Source organism: Mycteria americana, chromosome 1 (genome assembly GCF_035582795.1).
Source record: "Mycteria americana isolate JAX WOST 10 ecotype Jacksonville Zoo and Gardens chromosome 1, USCA_MyAme_1.0, whole genome shotgun sequence".
Lineage (NCBI taxonomy): Eukaryota > Metazoa > Chordata > Aves > Ciconiiformes > Ciconiidae > Mycteria > Mycteria americana.
The window spans coordinates 139,131,609-139,150,440 of NC_134365.1; the positions used below are offsets into that span (position 1 = coordinate 139,131,609).

General features: G+C 42.1%; 1 long non-coding RNA gene across 1 annotated transcript; it reads right to left on the reverse strand.

Moving 5' to 3' along the window:
- Positions 1-3,700: 3,700 nt before the first annotated feature.
- On the reverse strand, positions 3,701-16,390 carry LOC142404901 (uncharacterized). Its single transcript, XR_012773993.1, has 3 exons — positions 15,708-16,390; positions 9,815-10,085; positions 3,701-4,692 (listed from the first exon to the last, which is right to left on the reverse strand). It is a non-coding gene; the product is annotated as an uncharacterized LOC142404901 (long non-coding RNA).
- Positions 16,391-18,832: the final 2,442 nt, after the last annotated feature.

An 18,832-nucleotide genomic window follows, 5' to 3' on the forward strand; every position in this document is an offset into this window, starting at 1 on the left:
TCTGACCCCAGCGCTGGCCCTGCTTTGGGCAGGAGGGTAGACTGCGTCCCTCCCAGCCTGATTTAGCCTATCATCCTCTGACCTTAATCAACTGAAAACGGGGTCCTGCTCTAAACACCCTTAACAAGTGGCAGTGCTGCCCACGCTGCCTACAGCAGCCGTGCTGAGCCTGAGATCAGACCGTGCTCATTGCAGATACGATGGGCAGCCAGCACATGGTGGGCCACCTTATTCTTCCTTTTTTGCTTTTTAAAGGTATTTGAGAAGCTTGTGAGGTCTGGGTGAGTTTTCCAAATAGAAACCTAACCACACAGATTCATCTCTGTGAAAACCATATACGGTCTTAAACAACCGTGCTCAGGTCAACGCAATGTTACATTTTACTCTACGCTATTTGATACAGATTAGATTTGTAAATTGAGAAATACTGTAGCGGCCATTGCCAGGGCTGAGCACTCCAAGAAGTATTAAGTTTAAAGTCAATTCAGATCTGAACACTGGAGCTGTATCCACAGTCTTGCACACCATCCAGCTTTTCTTAGTATCTATCACTGTTACTACTTGTTATGACAGCTACATTATTTGTGAGGTGATGGAACGTTATAAAACAAAGCAGAGCTGTGTAAAGTATCAAAATTCCCTTATTGTGAGTACTTTTGTCTTAGGTTTCATTATTTTTTGGGTCATCCAGAATGTACATTTGTATATTACAGACATGATAAATCTCTATATTAATCTGTGTGACCTGCGTTTGCCCTGGCTCATGCAATCTCAGTATTTCCATGGTAAGAAATAACAGAAGACTTGATGTAGAAAATTCAAGGCATTTACTGTGTTTATAAAACTCACTATGGGCCTGATCTTGTAATTCCTTTACTTGGTTAAATGTTCATTATTCATCTAAGGACTGTCGCCAAAGTGTTACATTACGTGTAAGGGCAGGTTTGTAACACGAGGCCCCAGTGAGATGTTAACATTAGCAGCGATCATCCCTGTCTTCCATCAAGTGGAGGAAGTCGTGGAAATGAAACAAGAAGTTCTTGTGGAAATGATTACATTGGCCGCATCTGCTGGGGAAAGCCGGAGCATCACGCAGGGAAGCTGCAGGTGTGCTGGGGCGGGAGTGGGCTGAGAACCGAGAGGCAACCGAGAGGCAACCGAGAGGCAACCGAGAGGCAACCGAGAGGCAACCGAGAGGCAACCGAGAGGCAACGGGCCAGGCGAGTGCAGCCTGTGGGAGCCTGGGCTCAGCCCCGCTGAAATGAGACTAGGGACCACAAAGCAACGCACCCCGGGGAGAAGATCTAGAGGGGAGAGGCAGCTATGGGGATCAGTATGAAAGCAGCAACATTTTTAAGAACTGTTCTTCATGTTAGCCCATGATGTCAAGGCATCTACTGGTTTATTATTCTTATTCTTACTCCATTCTTATTCCATTTAGCTTGATACTAAATAAAGACAAGCAGTAACCAAAAAGGACACCTTCAAGGCCTTGGCACTCCGCATGTCCTCCCAGGGTAGACCCTTAACTTTCCTCCTCTCACCATCAGCACCATCCAGAAGGAGTCAGTGAAGGCTTTCGTTGCCTCCCCGTTAGGGCATAATGGCTAATTAGGAACAGCCTGTGTGCGTGAGCAACCCTGCAGCCCCTGCCTGGCCCCAGGAAGGGATGCGATGGCAGCAGCTCTAGGACGTCCAGCCAGGGCTGCAGGAGGGGCACTGGTAGTGCTGGGGGGTTGCAGAGGGGACGTGACGCCTGCTGGAAGTCCCAACCTAGCCATTCCCACAAAACTTGAGAAAAACTCCTCATCCTCACTTGCTCTCACGGGAAGTGAAACAAGTCTCAAGTCTGGCCTAACCAATTTTCCTAGCCAAAACCATAAGAAAACAAAACAGGTTTATTAAGAACAACTAGCTGCACCATAGCTGTTGCTTATCTGTGAGAGGATGCAGTAAATCAGACTAATCCAAGGAAAGAGGAGGAGAGATTATGCTCTCTGCTGTTGTTTAGTTTAGATGAGTACTAGGTATTGCTAGATGCCTTCAAACTTCAATTTTTTAATCTGTTGCCAAAGGGGTGGGGAGATGTATATGAGAGCCAGCATGCCTGACGTGAACACTCTTGGCTATTTCATTTCACTTGTCCATCTTTTCCCCACTTCTGAGGTCTTGTTGTCTCTAATAGAAGCACTTATGCATACTGCTGATGGTTTCATATTTGTGAAAAAAATGACATTTCTGGCACATGAGAATGGTCATGTGAAGTCAAAGAAGACACAGAACTCTCCTGATTAATGTATTTGTATAATTAATAATTTTGAAAACTGCCTCTGGATATTAAAATTTAATAAGGCAGGTGTCTTTTCTCTTTTAACCTCCTGTGCCGTAAGGACAAATTATCATGAATTTTCTTGACTCTCCTGAATAAAATTAATTACTTTTTAAAAACTGCTCTCTGGGAGACCTAATTCTCTTTTTATCTGTGCTGCTGACATATTCCTAACCTGTTGTTGATCCAAATGCTTTCAGAATCTTTACTTCTTTTTCCTCAAAAACCTGCTGCCTCTCTAAGAGAGATTTGTAAGAAGCAATAGCTCAGAAGTCCTTATTTCTAACTTTCTGAGCAGCAATCTCTGCACTAGCAAGGGATGTGGTGCCATAGGATTGAGTCAGGGTACGGCATGCATGCGTCTGTATGCCAAAACTAGGAATGGAAGCGGTCCACTGCGCTGCCCACTGTGGTGGATAGGGGAGAGGTGGTGTAACAGAGGTTTAGGAGCACTGCTTTATCACCTAATTTATTGTGGCATTGATTGTCAGTCCTCTGGCAGCCCGCAGCGAGCTTAACAGCCTTCTGGGCCTGGCACGGGCTTGTGCAGCTGCTCAAGAAACTTTCAGTGCACGCACTTACAGTGCAGATTTGCAATGGAGCTTGGGCTTAGGCTGTGCTTGGATTTTTGGGGATGCTGGAACTTGCCTTTGCCATTATTGTAGAAGAAAGCAATAGAAAGGGGGGATAATAAAAAGGACATTAGGAGAAACAAAGGGGTTCAGCAAAGGGGAGAGAGTAACAGAAGATACATTAGGTAAAGACAGCCACATTAATTCTTGGGGAGAGAAGGAGCAGCAAAGATGACTTGAGGACTGCCAATCATCAGCAAATAGGAAGCACACGCAGCACTTAGTCCTTTATGCAGGGTGGGAGCCGTTGCAGGAGAGTCCTGATGGTTCAAGACCTTTCTTAGGCCATGTTTGATAAATGCTGCAAGACCGAGTGGTAATGTGGCTTACTTCTTGGTTCAGACCTCAGTGCCCCCATCAGGGTTGCAGTAACCTACGTATGAATAGAAATCTGGAGTAGAAGTTCTGATTCAGTGTTCTCTGAAAGGAATCTGGTTTACATGCACCAGGGACATCCTGCACACTGGACCAATGCATGGTAAGTTGGGCCAGGAAGAGGATTTGCTTCAAATCACCTTACTGCTCTGGACCGCAGGAGCCTTCAGGCACAGCACTTCTGCTGCAGAGTGACTAGCCCATATGAGTTAGGAGGTCAAAATCTGAAGGACTCAATTAAGCTGTTGCTTCAAATGGAGTTCATTACCATCTGTTTGCAAATACATTTTTTTTCTCTCAAAGAAACTTAAAATCAATTAAAAAAATGACTTCCTGATAATAGTATTTATTTAAGTAGTCCTTAACTCAAAGCAAGTCAGCATGCTTCAGACTTGGAGATGACTTGTGGCTCTTTCATAGCTTCATGAACTGTATGATCTTCAAATCTCCACAATGACCCTGACCTCCAGCAATATCCTCTCTCATTTTGCCCTGTGGCGGAGAGGCCGTGCCAGCCATCTCATTCAGCACAGCAATAAAGAGCCCTGCAAAGCTTTATTCGCTGGCTTTCAGTTGTTAGTTACTGGCTTCTAGCTCTGACAGATAGTAAGTTGCCACAAGCACGGCAACGGCTGACGCCTCCGAGCACGGAGGGGTGTGTGGTGCTACCACGTCGCGAATGACCTGGGTCTGCGAGCTCCTCTTCTAACCCTGCAATCGAGTGGGCGACACCAGAGAAGAACAAGACTGGTGCTATAATCTTGTGCTGAGGGCTTCCCACTTAATTAGTATAAAAATCTAGCTCATTTGTGATGTTCAGAAATACTGAATTTCATGCCTTTCCAGGAGAGATATGCTTTCAGTCTGTTAGAAAAAAGGCAGCTTTATCTTTTCCTTGCACCAGCATGCAGAGAAGTTGTTTTGAAAAAGAAAATCTAATTAAAAACTGCTAACACAATCTTCACAGCTGAGTCACGTTCCCAGGTACCTCATGTTCCTCGTGTTGTGTCAAACAGCAAACATCTGACTCAAGACGGAGGCTGCTGCTCCTGGGGCCAGGCACCTGAGTGCTAGGTGTTGTGCTATTCATTATCACAACGCTTGGGACCCTTTTCACAGCTAGCCCTGAGCACTGCTTTCTCTGCAGATCGCTTTGCTTTTCTTCTCCAGTTTCTTAAAATATTTCCTCTGTCTTCTTGCTGATGAGATTCCTGGAACTCTGAGGATCCTGGTGAATTTGTAGGTGCAGTTTGTTGTAACTTGAATCGTGGGTGTTCAGAAGCAAACCTGGAGAGGGGACAGAGTTTGCCAGCGGCACTCTTCAGAGCAGGGGAAGCCCATGTTCCAGAATCTCGTCTGCAGAAGGAAAATGGAAATAAAAAGAAAAGGATTTTATTTGGAAGAATAGCAGAATGACCAGCACTGACTACTGGTGCTACTACAAAGGCTACATAAAGCGTTGTGACCAGATGTGTATCTGTATTTATATTGTAATGGATAAGAAGTTACCACCCTCTCATATGAAGATGTTTTAACCTCACCTGGTTACACTGGAGCTGATTCGTTTTGCCAGCATGGGATTAACATACTGTATTGACTGCTAGCTATTTTGGTATGTTTCGGGGTTTTTTTGCAATATCAATTTAAGATAGTAGAGTCTTCAAAAATAACAGTGTAGTTATTTGACTGCTAGTTAGCTGGTTTGAAGTCCAACCTAAGGGCCAAATAAATCATAGGGAATCATTCCACTTAGTCGGATAGATTCTGGGTCAGGTAGTGTAGCTTATGTTGTTGATAATAAAATATCTTCCCAGTGTGTCACACAAGCTGTGACAATTTTGTGTGGGGACAGATCACAATTTCACACTATTTCTGCACAAGTATCTATAGTGCAGTACCTAACAAAATATTAATTGCTATTTTTTATCAATTTGACACAAGGAAACATGAATTTATAGATGTATATTGCACCATAGACCCCCTAACAGAATATAATCTATGTCTTTGTGGCTTTCTCATTTTCTAAGGAATAAAGACTGGGATTATTGAATTCCTTTACAAAAGGTGTTTTCCTACTAATCCAGTTTCCACGGAAGTATCATATTTAGGTGTAAAACAAAAGAGAGGCAATCTAGAATGGATTAGCAGACATAAATACTCCCAGAGACCATGAGATCCCGGTTTGTTGGGGAGGGTGGACAAAGGCGCATGGTAGCGCACAAATACTCATCTCCTGCGCTAGAGACCTGATGTACTGCAAAGCTAATGGGATTGATGCAAAAGGGCAATGTGGAAAGAATTGGCCTAGCTCCTGCCACCGGAGTATGTGTTTGATGTGCAGTGACATTATACTTGTGGAAAGAAATTATTTAGGTTGGTCCGAGGGGGTCAGCAGAGAAATTCCTATGGCTAGACATGAATTGTCTTCTGACACTTCAAGTACCTTTTCTGTTTATTTGGGGTTTTTTTCAATTCCTGTTCTATCTGTGAAAGTGGTACTAGACCAGAGCACTCGGTGTTCAGTTGCTCCTAGATCTGGCTGACAGATGACACTTTTGCACAAGGGGAGAGAACTGCTCATGCTGCATCCACAGTGGTTTTTCATGTTTGATGGCAGGAAAGGGCTGTCTGTTTTCCATTAATAACAGCATGGTTATGATTAGATTGCTCTTTAGGTGCTGTCACAGCATGAGCTGGTCCTTTAAAAGATTTGGGTTAAACTTTCCCCGTATATTAATGTAGCCTCTTTAGCCTCAACAGAGTCTGGTCTAGGGAATGAGAGTTTAGGAATTGGTATCCATATCTATATAGTAACTGGTGTAAACGTGTTTGGATTTGCAGTTATGGTATGTTTGTGGTATGTATGTCTGAAAAAATGTTGTTTTATTTCCCAAGTTATACGTGTTATTTTTTCAATATGTGCTTAGCATTTTTCAAAACCAGAAATGAGAGGTCAATGTCCATAATGACTGTCAAGAAGACCCAGACATTTCCTAATATTTACAGAGGTCGTGCATTATACACAGGTGCTAACATAAAAATGGAGCTCTGTGCAAGAACAGACACAAAATATGTCTCTTTTAGCAGGCAGGAGCCCAGCCTAGAATATTTTGTTCTCTTATTTGTATGTCTAAAGAGCTAAATCTGTGGTTACTAGGAGTGCTTTCTGTGCAGGTCCTTCCTCGAGTACTTGCGTATTCCTCAAGTGTCCTTGAATCTCCACGGGAGTCTTTCTCAAAGGATGTTTGTTCTTCCCAGTCCACCCCAGGAGCAGACCAGCCTGTAGCTACGTAGACTGCGTGTTAGATTTTAATTTAATTCAGTTCCAATATTTGTCATTCACTCTGCTTCAAGTATTTTTTTCCTTTTTTTTTATGTACTGAAGAGTTTTACGTTGTTGGATAACATTTGGTTTAGAGCAGGACATGAGAGTAAGAGGGCAAAACAGCCATAAGCCTCTGTGAGCCTTCAGCCAGCCAGGACTCTGGTGGATAGTAGAGACAAGATTTCTGGGATTTTCAGCCTGCTGTGATGTGCACAAAATTAATCAATTTTTATATTTCTGTCCTTGAAAGGTTGGTTTAATACGTACCTGATGAAATTAGGTTATGGGTTGCACTAATTCTAGTTACCTTGCCATCAGTTTAGAGGTAGAAAAAATGTATAATATTGGTAAGTTGAGCTTTCTGTTTAAGCCAATTGCTCCAGGGAAGTGAATGTTTTCTCCTCTCCAAGGAAATCGCTCCAGTTTAAAGGCATTAAATGTTTAATCATTTGTTACTTGTCTCACTTGCAAATACCGCTGATGGTTCTGTTGTTTATCTAGACCGAATCTCTGAGAAATGGAAAGTGGTTAAAAATTCTCTTAAAGTTTTTCTGAAGACAAAGAAGAACTTGTGAATTGTCTTGTAAGATTTTTTTCCACCTGAGCTGAACTGCTAAACCTGATGTTTGACAGATAAATTAGTAAAAGGGGGCAGGTAGTTTCTGTCTGTTGGTAATCTGCATTTCTGTACAGTGGATGAAGTTTTGCTCCCCTTTATGAAGACATACATTTGGAAAGTATAAGCGAAGTCAGCTGAGTGTCCGCTGTAAAACTAGTGTGAGAGCAGATTGGATGATTTTCACAGGATTATTTGGCCCATGATAGACCGTATAAAAGTGGAAAAAATAACTTCGGATAGCTTTATCTCATCTAAGAGCATTGGAAAGAAGGGAAGCTGACAGGAACTGCTGACTCTACGTACAAGCGGCAGTCCTGATGCCTTTGTACTGAGTCCTGCCAGTTGCGTTGGAAATCAATACCTAATAGAGATTACATAATAATACAAATCACTGTAGCATTATGTATTGAGAGGCTTCTCTTTTGGATTTAACATGTAGGCCAGCTATAGCAGTTGGCCAGTTTTCTTTTACTCCTTTTTGTTTGCTCATGTTAGGGATGAGTGTTGTAAGGTAGCCGTCCTGCTTTAATTATTGATCTGTCACTCTTTATTTTCAAATTCCTTCTGAAAAATCACTTTTGAAAAATCACCACTATTCCATGGGTGAGGTTAGTTTTTAGCCAGAGCAGTCGGTGGTTGTGTCACTGCTGAGAACCAGCGGATAGACTGTGGATACTAAGGACCAGAGGAAAACACCTTTTCTATGGAAAAACCTGTCCTAAAGACTGTTGAAATTAAAGGTCCCATTAATTTCCCTCCTCTTTAGATCAGGTTCTGGCAATGTGGGCGCTGGTCTCCAGGGTCAGCAGGTGAGCTGTAGCCCTGAGGAAGGACGAAATAAAGCTGTCTCAGTCTGGTGGTTATGCTCACCGCCCAGGCCAAGGTGCTGTAACTCTCCCTGAAGGCAGAGCTTCCCTTCTCTCTCCTGCTGTAGCCCCACCTCTGCACCGGGCATTGCACCTTGCTACCAGCTGCAACTGGACCTTGGCACATGAATGAGCGCGGCTGTGTGGTTTTTCCGCCCCTGCTCTAAGCTGGCTGTATGTGTAGGCATTGGGACTGCACAGGCCACTCCTGCCTTGCACCTGGCTGCTTTGGAGCAGAGGCAGAGCAGACACTGAGCTGCCTGTGCTCGTCCTTGTAGACAGCATCTTCAGTTTATTCTGTGTCCACCATTATGTTGAAGCTTGACGTCCTCTGAAAAAAGAGGATTTAGTAATGTCTCCTCTACTTCTCCCTCCCTCCCTCCTTCTCTCTAAATAAGTAAGTTCTTAGGACAGATTCAGATAGATTGGGAGCCCTTGAACTGCTCATGCAAGTCTAAGTGAGTGGCTTCACTCCTCCACTTTCCCAAGGGAATAAACTGATAAAGGAGTATGTTTCAGTGTTTTATTGCATTGGTCATTCGCATTAACAATGTGTTTTTCCTCTGCGTAAATCTAATGGTTCCCATGGTGCTTTTTCCTGATGTTCTTGGCAAAAATTTCCTCTCTCTGCTGCTGCCCGAGTTGTGGGCAGCAACTCTGCTCCCTTTACAATGAAAGTTTCCAAGCTGTAATGCAACGGTACACAAGCATGTTGAAGCAGGGCTAATTTTGTGACTGGATTAGAGTAAAAAGAAAACAAGCAATGTGTATATTGTTCTGGTCCCAGCAGATAGTTCACAGACATAAACACTGGGACCAAAAATAAGTCAAGCTCAGTGTTACTTTATATAACCACTTAACGTGCTACCTTTTCTTACCATACCCTCAAATCGACAGGCAGCAATTTCGCTTCCAGCTATGCTGTATTTTGTTATGTGTTTTGAGTTTCCTGGGATATAACCATCACTTTTCAGTTGTGCGCTGCTTGCTGTAGTTATGACTGCTGCAGCTCTTGCTGCATGGCTTTATTCATGCAGATGCCAGCTATTCGTTCAAATGCACATAGTGTACTTTGTCCACCTGCCTTTGGCCACTAAACCCATATGCATATAGCGATTGGTTTGTTGAGGCTCCATTCTGGCCTTGCTACATTCCTCCTGAAAATTTGCTGTGTGACAGGAAAAAAGAACAAAGTTAAGTATCTCTAGCAGGGAACAAGGCATGTTATTAAAGAAAAAAAATGATCATACCCCTGGAGAGTCAGCTATTCTGAGAATCATGCTTACCTTTGCCTTCTAGATATGGATTTAGAAAATGATTATAGTCATCCTCATAAAGCATCTTTTTACAATGTGGTTTCACCCACTGATATGAGTTAGCATTGAACAACATTTAGTCACACAGCCAAAGAAGGCACGGACAATTATTTCTGTCTTGAAAAAATACATGCTGTGAATTGTTTAAGTGTTTGGGAAAAATTTTCACTTCTGTCCAGGTTTATAAAATGTAGTTCATTGTGTTTAATCATGTTGTCTTTCATTTTAAATGATACAGCTTAAAAAGCTGAGGCAATAATCACTGAGAAAGCAATTTTAAAGAAAGTTTCTAGCCTTGGGAGACTTTCTTAATGGTTGGTGTTTGCTGTATAATTAAGCATTTGGCACTTACCAGGTTTCATTTACAAAGCACTTTCTTTGTACTTTCTCTAATGGTATTAACAAGAAAACTTGCAGTTTTGAGATATATCCTGCTCTGTCCAGCAGATAAAGCCAAAGCTATGCCCTCGTTCTGTTTTCTGGTTTCAACATTTGAAGTGGTCTTTTTTAGCCATTTTGAACACAACTGCATGTTGAATAGCCTGAGGAATGGGAAATCCATGTGAGTCTTCAGCAATCCTGTGAGTGCTGACATACTCTGACCAGCACGTCTGTTCCCATGTCTGGAAGACAAAGATAGAGAAAGATCATTTTATTGCTCAAGTATTTTCCTTTTTCTGGCTTCTATTTTCCTGACTGAAATAAATATTTCAGGGCTAATGGATGAGGACGTCTGCTGTTGCTGCCTAAAATGCTGACCTTGGCAATCAATATATTTAGCTTGGAGCATTTGTGATGTCAATTACGATGATAATACTTCAGCATTTACTGCCTGCAAAATGTCTGGGTTATTGGGTTAGAGTTCCCCTGCAACCTTATCTTTCCCACTTTCTCTCTTTTTATACTCTGTAACTGCTGGGGACTCCAAACCCTGGAGCACAACAGTGTTAAGCAATTATTTTATTAGGACTGGATGAACGATGGGTTTTGTTTTGTTTTCTAATTTGTTGATAATTTTGAAAATGCAGAGGGACAAGCAAGCTGTTCTGAATAATACGTTTCACTTCAACAGAAAGTGCTTTGTTCTGATATTTTAAAATCTTTTAAAGTAGATTTTGAAGATTTCTAATAACAATGAGGTAAAGTTTGCCACAAAGTTATTGCATACTGAAGAAACAAGACACCTTTTTTCAGAAAACACTGAAACACTTGACTTAATTTTTTTCATTGTGGTCTGTAACTTAAGTGAATAATTTAATTGTCTCTAAATGAGTTTAGTGTACTTTTTTTTCTCCAAAAATGATTTAATTTAAGAAGTATCACATAGCCCAGGATTTTGACACTAGTCATTTCCAAGTGCTTTCAAAATGGCACCTTTGTCCCTTCTCTGTGTTTTATTCAACGTGAACTGCCTAGTCTGTTGGTTTTTCCTGCTCTTGCCTGAACAGAATAGGGTTAAACACCATCATCCCTGCCAGTACTGGTGCTTTCTGTCTGTCATCAGTTTGTTGCTCAGCTTCTGTACCAAATTACCCGGATGCAGTAAAGACCTTGACCTTGACATCAGATTGATCCTTGTGACCATAAAGGCTCTCAACAGATCTAAGAGATTATTGACCTCAGTCCAGAGCTTCAGTAAAGTTTGTCAGTCTCTGTAGAGCGTAACAGTAGATAGACCATTATAAATGATGGCTTTTTATTCATAGGGCAGTCTTGAACTGCGGCATCTAATCTTACTAGAGAAAATTAGGTCTGTCTTGGAGCTTTAAAACCTGTTTGTGGGGCTCTGGCCCACAAGTTGTCAATCAACTGAAGCCTGTCACAAAGGTTTACAAAGACTGACCATAAATTGCTAAAGAATGACAGCTATTGTACATGACTGCATTGCCTTCAGATCTGTCCAGATCTGCATTTTTTGCAAATATAAAAGGAATCTGTGGTTAACAGAATAAAATACTTGGTCTGATAGAGTATTGAAGACAATTGTGAGTATTGATGTTATTTGTATTATATGGTGTTTTTTTCAGAAGGAGCAAAGATTGCGGAAAATGAGACTGTGAAAAGGTATTATTCATGTGTGCTTGTATCAGTTGAAAAGTTTGTTCCTCAGTCCTGTAATAACCAATACCTTTGCACACATATGGCACTGTTTAAAGGGTTTTCAAATGCTTCTTATAATGCTGAATAAGCAAGGTCTGGCCTGAAGCCCTTCAAGGTAATTGAGAGCTTTTCCATTGACTTCAATGGGCTTTGGCTTAGGACATTAGTGAATTTAGTCTCTCAAAACCACTTGGACTATTGTTATCCTTATATACTAGTAGAGAACTGAGACAAAAAAGTGAAATGACATGCTGTCAGTCACACAACAAGTTAGCAAAGACAGCATAAGAACCCACTGTTTTTGCTACCAGTCCAGTTATTCAACCACCTCTGCTCCCCCCCCCCCCCCCCCCCCCCAAAAAAAAAAACAGCAAGGAGAAAAAAAAGCAAAAAAGTGGAGATTTTTTTATGCTGGTCAAATAGCCCTGTGAATGGCTTGAGACTAAAGAGTCAAGCTTTCATTACATATAGGCTGTCGTAGCTAATGATATCTCGGGTACGCCCTGAGCTCCCTGGGGTTTATGGCCTTGCTGGGGACATCGCTGACACGGGATGCAGCGATGTGATCCTCCCTCCCGTGGCCTGCGCTGCAGTTTCCTGGTGCTGACGGGGATCACGTCGGCAGCCGTGAGTCACGCTCGGCAGCTGCACTTGGGTGCTCTGAAGGTGCCCAGACAGAACTCAGTAACAGCCAGACTCCAGGAAAATATTTATAAGATGATGCATTCAGGGCAAACAAATATTGACACAACAACAGCCTACATGCCTGCTTCTATCCACTATGGCTTACCTTTGCCTGGGACCGGTGAAGGCACTCCCACTTCGCATACTGCTGTAGAGTCCTCTTTTTGGCTTCAGTCTGTTCTCACCAGCAGAAATTTGGCATTGTAAAGGAGAGCCAGGGTGCAGACAGCCTCTCGGGCAGGAGGCTTTTTGGGAGCTAGCAGCCTGCCTTGCAGTGGTCCTGCCTTCCCCTTGCACCCCTCCTGCGGCAGTGGGGTGGAGGACAGACCCTTCTCCAAGCTCCCGTCAACCAGGTGACCCCTTCAGAGCTCCGCATGGTTTCTTGTGCTGGACTTGTGATACCCTAGCAGCCTTTGTTGTAATTTGTCTGATAATTCACAGTCTGTACTTCTTAATTTTTCTTTTTTTTTTTTTTCCCTCTCCTATGGCTTTATTTTTTAGTTTCTGTCTTTTAGCCTGGGGGAGGGAGCCTGTTGCTCACTAGTGGCACGCCCTGGTAGATCTGCTCGCTTTGGGTCCTCTGCAATACGTGAGGATGCTATTCCCCTCTGAGATGGATGTGCTTATTGAATTTGTGTGTGTGTGTGTGTGTGTGACTGAAGAGTACAATGCGTCCAACTCCACGATTTTTTAGGTTGTCAGCCCTAGGCTGAGCAAATAGCACAAAGCAAAAGCTTTCTTCTTGTCAGATCCCCTCCAAGCCCAAGTGGTCAGACACACAATGAATCCTTTGCTATCTGGAAAGAAGAAAAATGTGGTTTCTGATAATGTTACTTCTGCAGGTTGTTCCTGGTTGTCGTTCTTAGCTGTTGTCTGAGGTGAAGAGAGATTCATACTATTTCCATGCTGACAGAGGCGGCCCTGCTAGTGCTGGCTGTATGAACTAGTCAGGTATGTCAAAGGAGAAGAGAAAGCATATACAGCCAAAGGCTACAAAACCCTGGAGCTTATTCACCTTTCTTCCTTGACCTCCGTACTGATTTGATTGGAGGCTACCTCATCACTATATTGAACGTGATTTACATGGTTCATTAATTAATATGCCAAAATGATATTAAGAAGCCTCGACTGCACTGTTAACTAATGTGTCTGTCAAGTTCTCACTGAAGTCTTCAGGGATAACACCCAAGGGGCAGAACATAGATTAATTCCATTCATATCAACTGCCACTACCTAAATGGTCTGACCTAACTGATGGGTCATAATTGGTTATAAGCCATTGTGACCAGGTCCTAAATTTGGCAAAGAAAAAGAAGCTCTGAATTGTGCTGACCTGGAAGGCCTTGATAAAAACCGTCAAAGGCTTAAGAGCACAATCTTCAGCTTTGTCTGATATTTTGTACGTATTTGAGCTGCAGTGTTGAGAAAGCTCTGGAAGGCGAGAGTTGTTACTTAAAATATTGTAGGAGGAAGAGTTTAATGTGTGCTTGTGCAGGGACATAACAGATGCTGAGATCTGAACCAAAAAAGCCTAGATAACAACAAGCAGATATAAAACTAACACAAGGTCTGCAGGGGAACTGGCTAGCCCAGAATATCAGTGTTTTCCCTGGAAGTCTTTTATTTCCTGGTTACTGTTGGAGTTTCCATTGAAATCACGGGCAACCCCTGAATGACAGTCCCCTTTCTGCAAATAGAGAATAGCAATTGCAAACTCTTCTCCTGGAAAAACATTTAAATCCTCGTGAATCAAATAAATATTTTTTACTTTTTCCTTTTAGAAGTGCTTTGCCTAGTCTAGGGAAGGAATAAAGCAGAAAGAAAGCAATATCCTGCATTTGCCCTCTCTCGGTGAATGGCTGTCATTTGAAAGGGTGATGACTACAGACCATACTTTTAGAGTAGGGTTGTACAGATCACTGCAGAACAAGATTTAGAGCAGGTTTAGTGGACAGTCGCTTTATTCTATTCAACATATGTGCTAAAGGTATCAGTTAAAAAGTTATTGGATAAATCCTTTTCACTGCTTCCACATTTGTATATCTTGGAATAGTCACAGCGAAATAGAGAAGTTTGTTCATCGATCTTTTTTACTCTCTTTAGATCTTCGTAGTCACTGCCATAAATGAATCCAGTCATGGTGCTTTCTCATGTGATGTTTTAGATCTAGTTGCTTGAAGTATCAGGCAATATGGGTGTCAAACCTGTATTGGAACCTAAAGACAGTCTCTTGCTACAGCTGTCTTCACAGATGTGAAGTTAGGCCCCACAAATTGGACCAGCCTGTGAATTTTCCCAGTTTACACTGGAAAATTGTCCCATTGTCCCAAATGCAACTTTTTTCTGATAGTATCAAACTGAAAAAAACCCCAATCCTAATTCTTTTATTATCTAGGACAAAGGCATTGCATTTCTCAATGACTTGAATGATCTCCATGATTTCAAGATTTAAAATGGCTTACCCACTGCTTTCTAAATAGTAGAGCCAAGCTCCAGATCTAGGTCAGATCTTTATAGCACTTCTAACACATAAAGATCTGCTGTTATTAAGGTTAATCAGGTTGTTATATGTTTTAATCCCTAATCAGAACAAGAGGTCTCTGTGTCAGTACAGTGCAACTGAGCCTTCATTGTTACAGGCTGCACTGGGATCAATGGTATTTCAGTAGTAAAAGAAATCTGGAGAAAAAGTAGAAAGCAACATGAATAATTTCCAGCAATTGTACTGAAAGCTGAGCAGACTTAAGTTGTTTTGAGTCACTAAGATTAGCCAAGTTGAAATATTCATCTCCTCTTACTTTGATTTACCACCATTCACGTTACAGAGTGAATCGCGTTTGCTCCATAAGCATCATTTTTTTCAATGGGGCAAATACGTATTAACACTGCCGCAGTAATTGCTCAAAAGGCATTATATTACTTGCTTGTTTTTTGAAAGTGCCTACAGATCCATTTAACACCTCACAGTACTAGATGTTATAAACACAAAATAAATATCAGTCCTTCTCTCAGTGACCTAGTGATTTCAACATGTAATGAGAGCTGAAAGGCAGTGAGAGAAATACAAAGGGAGAAGAGACAGATGAAACAGCGTGTTAAGTAAATAGGTAGCTATTACAATTGCATTGGTTCAGGCTTATCAGAGGGAAGTGGAAGAGAGAGGGCTGGAGCCATCCCTCCATTAGCTCTGCCTCGTGCTACTTGTACTCCAGTCTCATGAGAGAGGAGAGACTGCGGAGTAGTTTATCCGCCCATCAGCAGCCCAACCACGCCTGACTCTGAACTGGTGTTCCATATACTTTTGCAGTAAGAAAGGTTGCATCCAATGTCTCTGACCAAAATCTACATGTAGTATGGGCATGACTGAGACCATGTAAAACAAGAACGGGTTTTTTTCTGCAGCTAATGCTACCTTTCCATTAGCAGAAGTAAAGTAGAACTTGGAATGAGATCAAGTTCACCTGCATTTTTGGTGTCTCATGAAGCAGTCCTCCTGAAGCACGCGCCTGACTTCCATACTGAGTTGATGAAGGCATACAGGTTCCTCTTTGGAGGAAGACCCGACCTGCCCTAGGTTGTGAGTTCTCTGATACCAAAGGTGTGAAGAAATCCCATGGCTTTGCCACCCGTCTCTAGCTCTTGGTTGGAAGAAGTGATATTGTTATATCTAACTTCTGAGGTGGAAACGAAGCAAAGCGAAGGCACACTTGGCGTGTTCAGGGCTGTCTGAATTAGTTCTAAATATGGTGGTTCCCGACCAAGGACTCCGGGAGCTCTGGTGCCCTCTGCCTTACCCATGCCTTACCCATTAAAGAATGTGTCTTTATTACTGGCCATATTTTCAGTGGCCAGCTGAATAACTAGAGAACAGAAAGGTTTAGTGACTTGGCTTTGTGGGCTCTGCAGCTTACTGGCAAGGCTCTGTTAGCTCAAAAGAGCTCTGTGGCTGACAGCCACAATTTTGACACTTAAGGCTTGAAAATACTTTTTAAAATGACTCATATCTATCTTCCAGCGTGAAGGTAGGCTATTCCATGAATATGTGAATGGTTTATTTAGCTGTGTGGTGAATATATCTAGCTTTCTAAATTGCTTAATACATCTACATTTCTAAATTCTTAATTACCAAAGCAAAGATAGTGGAATGATGTATTTCTGGTACATAGTTAGGTCTGATTCACCTTGGTGCTCCTGGATGAGTAAGATCCCGTGTTCCTGTTAATGGATACTTTCTATGACCCAGCCATCAGAGAAGAGTGATGCATTACTGAGGATTTTCACTGGTAGGTACTTTCTGTAGTAATTGCACAACTACCAAGAGAGATAATTGTTGGTTTCCGGATGTTACCACGGTGGTCAGGGACACTTGCTCCCACTCTCTGTTTAAATTTAATTCTCCTCTGAACCTTCCTTTTCATTAATTTAAAATTATGAAAGTAGTTTCTACATTTAACTACACGAAAGAAAGACAAACAAAAGCTATTTTAAAAGCCTGATTGATTCTGAGCATTATGAAAGTGTAGTGAGGGTAGCTACCTAACAAAGCATGCTCACTGAACACTTAGAAAACTCCCATACTAGAAGAGAAAGCAGAACTGAGATTACTGTACTTTTTACATGATTCACAAATAACAAGCGTAGGGAGCAAACAAAAGCACACTTCATCATTCCAGCAGCGTTAACTCTGACCAGAACAGACAGGTTTTCAGGCTCTGTCTCCATGGTATGTCTCTGGAAAAGGAAAACCGAGAGGCATTCTGCAAAGTCATGCGGAGGAAGTGCTCCCGGTTCATTGTGCTTCCTCGCACGCCTGAAGGCGCTCTGTGTGTGAGCATTTGCGAGAGCAGACCATATGTTAATGACTGACTTACTAACCTCAGAGCCAAGTCCACGTGCTATAAACCACCAGTATTACCTTTCTTTTGTGCACTGTGTTATTGCCTGAACAAAACCCATCATTTCAGCAAATGTCAGGTACAAGTATTGTATCAAGATGCGAACTGTGGAAAGTCGGCTCATGCGTTTACCAGAAAGCCATTAGGAGAAAACGTGTATGTACTGAAATCAAGATAAAAATAATATATAAGCGTATCCACAAGCCAAAAGTATGATGTTCTATTATGATGAAAGATGCTTGAAAAACATTAAGAATAACAAAGCAGATTCTTTCCTACCATAAAAAGCTTTGCTCAACACAGGAGGGCTTTCATGACTGCTGGAAAATATGAGAAAGGTAAACACAGTACAATGATATCACCCAGACTTTTTGAAACGAGGGTTTTGGTTTTCAGGCTGTAATTGGGCTGCATATTGGATTTGTGTGAGTACTGTCAAGCTAACATATCTGTACGATAGGTGAATAAGCCAGTAGTTTGTATCTTTCAGTGATTTTCTTGTGGTTTTTAATTTTCTTTAGTCATTTCCTCATCCCTTTTTTGTTGCAATAGCTTTGATAGTTCCCCATATATACCGCTTCTTTACCCTGCTGTTAGCCCTGAAAGGAATTGACAGGCCCCCTATCTGGCTTGTTAAGCTCTTGAAGCTTGCTGCATCCTGCATGTAGCATGTTTCTGATTATGCCGGCAGCACCGACATTTGAGCTCACAGCTGCTGTAGTGCTGCCAGATCAATACACCCACAAAGCACAGCGAGCCTTTTGTGTAGGTTCCGAAATCAGATTTCTCTTGTTTAGAGGGCAATCTGTAAAATAAAATCTCCTAACATGAAGTAGTCCTCCTGGAGCTTCGCTGAGATATGCATTTATCAGTGTATTTAACAAGGCACTAAGAAGCTCTCAAGGCTGAGTGACAAGAAGGGGTTTCCTTGCTTCGAATCAACGCCACCTCCTCCTCCGCCTCTCCCCCACACCACCCTAGACTCCACATGCGATACGGCACAGCATATGTTTCTCCTTAGACTTGTCTGCAAAAATATCAAACCCTTAAAAGATGCATCGGTTGTGGACATAAACCTGTCAGAAAACAATTATCAGCTGTATCTCTTTGTGATCTTATTAAGTCACTTGGGTCTTGATAACCTTGCACATACCCTCTGTAGTGGAAGTAATCAAGGCAGAGATAATGCAATTTATTGATAGAGCAAGGAGTCTGACTGGGTCAGCTTGAAGCCCACTCAGCTGTTAGTTTGCGGGGGGGACTGTTGTTAATTTCTAGCTTTTTTTTCTTTTCTTTTTTTTTGTACGGCTGATAAGACTCAATTTATATTCTTTCTTTCCCTCTGATACAGACAAGCTCATTTTTTTCCCCTCCAACTATACTGAACATTTAGCTTTAAAGCTAGTATGCAGGAATTATCAGCCTAGCAGCCAAGAGAAAGAAAGGGGAGTTGGGTACAGGGAAGGATCAACCCTAGCATGTTGTGGAGAACAGGCTAAAGCCATCCTCTCCCAGGCATTTGTGCTACCACCTCCCTGGGAACGGTTGTGTTAGAGGTGAGCCTTGCAGGAGTGCTCATGAGCTGCACTGGCAGCAGGACTTTAACTCTGCAAGGGTATAAGAGTATAGATCCATATGAACTGGGATACAAAGAAAAGGGGATTGCATATATGGGATGAAATTACTTTTTT